Source organism: Ochotona curzoniae, unplaced genomic scaffold (genome assembly GCF_017591425.1).
Source record: "Ochotona curzoniae isolate NIBS_2020 unplaced genomic scaffold, NIBS_Ocur_1.0 contig_1, whole genome shotgun sequence".
NCBI classification, from domain to species: domain Eukaryota; kingdom Metazoa; phylum Chordata; class Mammalia; order Lagomorpha; family Ochotonidae; genus Ochotona; species Ochotona curzoniae.
Genome location: NW_024464918.1, coordinates 39,912,437 through 39,920,148, shown reverse-complemented (window position 1 = coordinate 39,920,148; position 7,712 = coordinate 39,912,437).

Here is a 7,712-nt window from a genome sequence, read left to right as displayed (position 1 = left end):
GAGGCTCTGGGCAGAATTAATTATTATCTAAGTTTCTTTTTCTTTTTGAAGATTCATTTTTATTGGAAAGTCAGATATAGAGAGAAGGAGGAACAGAGAGGAAGATCTTCCATGCACTGATTCACTTCCCAAGTGACTGCATTGGCCAGAGCTGAGCTGATCCAAAGCCAGGAGCCAGGAGCTCTTCCGGGTCTCCTACGTGGGTGCAGGGTCCCAAGGCTTTGGGCTGTGCTTGACTGCTTTCCCAGGCCACAAGCAGGGAGCTGGGTGGGAAGTGGAGCTGCTGGGACACAAACCGGCACCCATATGGGATCCTAGTACATGAAGTGAGAATTTTAGCTGCTAGGCTACTGCACTGGGCCCTATCTACACTTTTTCTTAACCATTTCTTTTTTAATGTGTTTATAATTGCAACAAATGTAACATGCAGTTGACTATTTTAATCACTTTTGTTAAAGATTTATTTTAGGACCCAGCACAATGACTCAGTTGGCTAGTCCTCCCCTTGCAAGCAGCAGAATCCCAATTGGACGTGGGTTACTGTCCTGGCTGCTCTGTTCCCATCCCAGCATCCTTGCTGCTTGCGGCCTGGGAAAATGTGCCTTTCTAATGAAAATAAATAAATCTTTTCTTTTAAAAGGAGATTTATCTTCATTTGAAAGGCAAATCTACAGAGAGAACGGAGAGATACAGAAAGAGAGATCTTCCATCCACTGGTTCACTCCCCAAATAGACACAAGGGCCAGAGCTTGGATGGTATAAAACCAGGACCCAGGAGTTTTTTCTGGATCTCCCTTACAGGTGCAGAGTTCCAACGACTTGTATTATCTTTTGATGCTTTCCCAGGCTCAGTGGCAGGGAAATGGATTAGAAGTGGAGCAAGCGTAACTCGAACCTGCACGCATGTGGATGCCAGCGCTGCAGGTGGACGCTGAACCGACTACACCAAGGCACCAGCTCCTCTCTCTCAACCATTGCTGACTGTGCAGTTAGTGTATTCACATTACTGTGTAAACAATCTTTAGAACGTTTTCATTTCCGTAAACCAGCAACCTTGCATTTCTGCTGTAAAATTAAAAATAGACCCACATGCCATCCAGCTACCAAGCTTCTGGATATGTCCTCTAAGGGAATGAAACCAGGCTGTTAAAGAGGTACTTGCGTCTGTTCAGTGCAGCACTATTCACAATGTTAACAATATGGAGTGGGGCCTGGCGCAGTAGCCTAGTGGCTTAAGTTCTCGCCTTGTACACGATGGGATCCCAAATGGGAGCTGGCTCATATCCCGGCTGCTCTACTTCCCATCCAGCTCCTGCTTGTGGCCTGGGAAAGCAGTTGAAGACAGCCCAAGGCCTTGGGACCCTGCACCCGTGTGGGAGACTCGGAAGAAGCTCCGGGCTGCAGGCTTCAGAACAGCTCAGTTCCAGCCGTTGTAACCATTTGGGGAATGAACCAGTGGATGGAAGATATTTCTCTGTCTCTCCTTCTCTCTGTAAATCTGCCTTTCCAATAAAAATAAATGAATCTTTTTTAAAATTAAGATTTTTAGTTTCGTTGTATATATGACATACATAAACACATTTTGTTTATCCATTCATCCACTGAGAAACACTTGACTGTCATGAATTCACTCGCATTTTTAAGAGAAATGTAAATCTTTCCTGTTACATTGACCTTGTGAGTTGTGTCTAACCTTCCTATCATCTTCTAGAAGGAGCAGGTCCACGTCATCCTCCAGGAAACATGTTCAGACTATAGTGTGGGCTAGCGTTGGCCAACAGCTCCCTCTATCAGCCAACCGGCCAAAAACATTTTATCACAGGTTTCCAATGGAACCTATGAGAGGGGACTCAGATCAAGGGGCCCAGCCAAAGAAGGAACGTTCTGTAAGCCTTCGAGGTCCTTGAAGTGCAGGAGTAAGTCAGCCTCTGGCCACTGCATTCTAAGGGCACCTAAGGAGTCCCTGAGAACCCCCCGACAAGTCTGAGGGAGCCCCTCTGTCCCCAGGACTGTTAAAAATAAAAATGATAGGGGCCCCTTGTTTTGGACTAAACTCCCGCAAAGACCAGGCTGGAAGTCAAAAGGAATCGCTTATGCTGACATTGTATGCCACTGAGCTAACACCCAGCTGTGTGAGTAGCCAAGAAATCAGTGGAGTGGGGGTGTTGTGTGTGTGTGTGTGTGTGTGTGTGTGTGTGTGTGTGTGTGAGCACTGTAGTGACCAGGGTAAGCCAGGGCTCGTGACCCCAGCATCGGCTCCCTGCCGCTCTGCTTCTGATCTTCGCTCCCTGCTAGTTCACCTGGGAAAGCCGCAGCCGAGGAAACCTCCAAGTGCTTGGGCCCCTGCCATGCTTGGGGGAGGCCCGGGTGGAGTTCTGGCTACTGGCTTCACCTGGCCCAGCTTTCATTATTGTGATGGACTGGGGAATGAAGGAGCAGAAGGAAGGTAGATCTCTCCATTATTCTGCCTTTTAACTGAATAAGTAATAAGTCATTAAAAAAAAGAAACAACAAAACAGAATGAGAAAAGTAACAACCACATTTCACAGGCTGGCCAATTCAACAGCAGTTAACAAAGCTTCCCAAGTCTTAATCCTTTAACAGCGAAGCAGGGACTGAAAATAACAACCTCCTATCTCCTCCTCTCACTCTGCCCACGCCACAAGAGAAGTAACTTTGAAGTGATCGATGGGCTTTTTGTTTGTTTCTACTTTCCGTAGCCCTCCTCTGGCTGTGAAACACAATTCCGCTTCTCTCACATCCACTGCTGCCTTATACTGCGGTGGAAAAGGACGCCAGCCAACATTGGTAAGTGTGTTGTTGTGATGTGCTCAGTGGCCGAGCCTGCCAGGGGCTGTTTCCTCCCTTTGCTTCACACACAGGAGTTGAACGCTGTCCTGGGATTGACCCTAGGCTGGCCAGCCTCTGCCACGGCCTAAGGAACACGAGTCGTGGCTGGGCACGGTCCTCCACTACACATCCACAGCAGACGGAATGCGGGGCAGTTTAAGAGCCAGCTTCTAGAAAGGAAACTAACCAAAAAAAACCCTGAAACATTGACCTCACCTACCTGCCTCCATCGCTCACCCTCCCCACCCTAATCAGAGGCCCATATGGGCATGCATGCCCCTCAGCTATGTAAACAGTATTAAAAATAAAATTTTAAATGCTAAGAAAAAAATTCTACTGCTTTTTATTAAGTCAGACATGAAAGAATCTTGTAAAAATGCAACACAAAGTCATCACTCTTCCTAATATGTTTTTGTTTGTTTTGGAAAAGATAATTATCTCCTGTTTAAAAAGTGTTATTTCTGCTAGTATGTGATAAGCTAACTGTTGCTATTTTTAAAATAACTTTAGAAAATGCTAACAGTTTCTGTTTTAATTTCTAATTGGAAAACTAAATTCACATACATTTAAGCTTCTGGGGTCCTTAGTCATTCCTTTTTTTTTTTTAAACACAGATTTATTTTTGTTTGAAGGCAGATTAGTAAAGAGAAGACAGAGACACAGAAAGAGCTTCCATCTGCTGGTTCACTCCCCAAATGGCTGCAATGGCCAGAGCTGAGCTGATTTAGGAAATGGGAGCCAGGAGCTTCTTCCTGGTCTCTCATGTGGGTGCAGAATCCCAAGGCCTTGAGCCATCCTCTGCTGCTTTCCCAGGCCATAAGCAGAAAGCTGTACGGGAAGTAGAGCAGCCGAGACATGAACCAACGCCGCTATGAGTTGCTTGGCACTACAGGACGAAGAATTTGTCTGCTCTGTCACCACGCCAGCCCCCTTAATCATTCTTATGTGTAAAAAAGAGGGGTGGGGCATTGTGGCATAGCAGGTTAATCCCAGGGAAGTGTCAAGTCAAGCCCTGAATGCTCCATTTTTTTTTTTAAAAAAAGATTTATTTTTATTTGAAAGGCAGGTTTTACAGAGAGAAGGGGACAGAGAAATCTTCCACCTGCTGGTTCACTCCCCAAATGGCTGCAACAGCCAGAGCTGAGTTGCTCCAAAGCCAGGAGCCAGGAGTTTCTTCTGGGTTTCCTGTGTCCCAAGGCTTTGAGCCATCTTGCACTGCTTTCCCAGGCCACAAGCAGTGAGCTGGATGAGAAGTGCACCAGCTGGGACATGAACCAGCGCCCATATGGGATCCCAGCACTTGCAAGGTGAGGATTTAGCTGTTGAACCATTGCACTGGGCCCTGTTCCACCTCTGATCCTGTTGCCTGCTAAAGTACCTGGGATGGCAATGGCAGGTGGCACAAGTGCTAGGGTTTCTCCTTCACATGGGGGATCTGGGTGGAGAACTAGGCTCCTGTCTGGCCTGGCCCAGCCCTGGGTGTCAGAATCCAGTGGCTGGAAGCTCTCTGTGTGGCTGATTTAGCTATTTCTGAGGAAGGCTATTTAATTTCATGTTTGTGCACATTTAGACTGTAGTTATGGTGTCCCAGCAATAACTCAAACAACTACTTAAACTTGGACTCTTTGCTTGACTGGTGAAGACTTCTTTGAAGAATCAAGTTCTCACTATTCAATTGCATGTGCAGAATATCTGGGAGTGACTGCCTATGAAGGGAACATAGGGTCAGTGACCAGAAATGATACTTCTCGTGCTTTCAGTAACTTTTTTAGCTTGTTACCATATATTCTGGAAGTATTGCTTTAGAAACACACACACACACACACACACACACACGCTAAAAAGGGCAATGAACTGAGAAGACCCAAGGCAGTTTGAGATGTTGAGATGTTCGGTCTGCAGCAGCAGCAGAGGGTGGCGGACTCAGGCTCACAGAATTGTCTGGTTCCTCCAAGGCTCAGATTAAGCTGCCGACCTGGTTTGACTTACGTGGAAAACTTCGTAGCTGAGTAGCTCATGCCCACGTGCGATAGGAAAGCAGACACTGAGCAGCGGTTTTCCGGAAGACTCCATGTTAAAGCCTTTCCTAAATGGCGCGAAAGACCCACTCGAGGGAACAAACGTTTGCAAATGTGATGAAGTCGGGAGAAAATTGCTACACGCGGTCATTTCAGAAGAGGCGCTGACACCCCGAGCTGAGCCCTGAGAACAGGCAAGTCCACCCACCTGGGTGCTGCAGACTCTGCTTCTTGCAACAAACCCAGCACTGCTGTCCGGATTGGTTTAGCCCTCCCCTTCATTCTAGCAGTCGTTGAACTCCCTTGAGAACTTTTCTCACAGCTCCACTGAATAAACACATTGTCAAGCTCCTCTAAAAGAAATAGCTGAAATTTCCTGACTACTCTTTATGCACAGTATCACAAATAAGACGTGTCACAGCTTTTTTTTTAAAAGGTTTATTTTATTTTTATTAGAAAGTGAGATAGAGAGACAGAGAGGAAGATCTTCCATCTGCCGATTCACTCTCCATAACAGCCAAAGCTGCGCCAATCTGAAGCCAGGAACCCGGAGCCTCTCCCAGGACAGTGCCAATGCCTCCGACCTCCCTCAACCCCTCGCTAACCTGGGGGAAGGGTTAACAGTTAACCCCACTCGGGGACAGATGGCACCGTCTGGAAACACCCTGGCTTGTCCCAATTGCAAAGAGGAGGAGTGCCAAGTGAGGCGACAGAGCAGGGACGCTGTCAGATCACCACGCCCAGTGCAGCTCTCCCTGGGCCGGGACCTGCTCCAAGATGTCCACAGGGCTGAGGCTGAACAATCTGCGCTACTATGCGACTCTCCCACAGAACACGGGCCCCTCCATCTTGTCTGCCACCAGGATCTAGTGTCCCTCGCTCTCCCCCATCTTGTCCTCCTCCCACTCATGCTGAGCGGGTGTGTGGGGCACACACACAGAGGGTCCTTATTCTCCCACAGGGGCCCTGCTCTTTCCAAACTTGGCCACCTCAGATTCGCTTCTCTATTTCCCCTGCTAAAGCCACATGTCATCACACACTCAGGTCTCGGCCAAAACCCCTGTCCGTCAATTGCACTAAACTCAGATACAGAAACACGCCACCAGGTCTGTTCAACCAGCCACCCTGAGCACACCTGGAGATGTAGCAGCTGCGGGAACCACATCAAAAGGTGCCTTTGGGCTTGCGTGGATGGCATCTGCTCTTCTTGTCCTCAAGACCACTGTAGTACCTGATGCCCTAACACAGGGCAAGCGCTGCCCCCGGACCCTGGGCGCCCACCCACCCTTCGCCCACCCACCCTTCGCCCACCCACCCTTCGCCCACCCACCCTTCGCCCACCTGCAGCATCACCTGGCTTGCCAAGGTTCTGAGGGCGTGCGGAGCTGGAGCTCCTCCTTAGCCAGCCATGCGCGAGGCGTGCTCCTGGCAGAGGCAGGGGCAGGGGCACGGAGGGCGACGCACCTGCACCTCATCCTCCTTGCAGATGGACACGGAGTGGATGCTGTACTTCTGCCGCAGGTCCTAGGACAGCGGGGACGACACACGTGCGAGGGCGCGCTGAAGCGCCGCGTCATGAAGGGGGTTGAACTTCATGGTGGTCGTGTGCGGACAGTGGCGAGACTTGGGGTATGGGTAAGGGGACTCCTGCCCCGCTCCATCCTCGCCTGAAGTGCTGCCCCCGGCGGACGGGTGGCCTCGGAACGAGAAGGGTGAGGGAGCAGAGGGGAGGATGCCAGCGATGTGCCCCCGTTGCAAGCGCAGACCTGAGCCAAGGGGTCGCGCGCGCGGCGTGGAGAGGGTGGTCCTTGGGCGCTTTGCAGCTCTGAGGAAGGTTCGCTCGGACCAGGACAGTGCGCAACTGGGGGTTCGCGGAGAGATCTCGGGGAAGGAGGGGCCCAACGGAGTCCAGGGCTCCCAGAGTCGGAGAAGACAGCCACTGCCTTCTTGGCGCCGGACACTTTGAGGGTGTACTACCCGCCCGCTAGCGCGCCGAGATCCCGGGAGGCTCCCTCGCCTTTGGCCTGGAGCAGATGGGCGCCCTCTGCGGCCCGGGGGTGAGGTCGCAGCGTCTCGTTTCCTCTCACGCTGGGAACCCCAAAAGGTGTCACCCCGAGGGATGAGCGCCTGTTTTCCCTGGGTCTGAGGCGGGGGCGGTGGTGGTGGGTTCCTCCTGGGTCGGTAGTCTCTCTTGCCCCTGCAGTCCGCGGGCGACCTCCTCCGACCATCAAAGATTTGCTCACACCTCATAATGCAGGGCCACTACCAGACCCGGGTTTCAGATCCAGCTTTCTGCTGATGTGTCTGAGAAAGCAGCGGGAAGATGGTCACAGTTTTTTGGTTCCCGCCATCCACGCGGAAGCTCCGGAGGGAGTTCCTGGTTCGTGGCTGTGGTCTGGACAACCCTTTCAGGAATGAACCCACAGATGGAAGGAATATCCCCTCTGTCTCACGTCTCTCCCACAGTGTCTAAAGGACCCCAAACTCGGGTGTCTGGGACTCCATCCCCAGAGGACCCCAGCTTAGGCCGGCGGCCGTTGCCCCGCGCCTCCTTTCTGCACCCCTCGGGGTCTTCCTTCTCCTCAGGTCGGTCGCCCCGCGGCCTCCTTCGCTGACCGCCCAAGGCTGAGGGTGCGGGCGCCCCCTGGTGACTGAGCCAGGCCTTTGGAACATCTGCGAGGTCCCCGGTATGAAAGCTTCTGGTCCAGGCTAATCCACAGGGAGACACCCACCATGTGAAGGGCTTCTTTGTTCTTTATTTTTATTGGAAAGTCAGGTTGACAGAGAAAGATCTTCCATCCACTGTTTCACTTCTCAAGTGGCTACAACAGCAGGAGCTGAGCT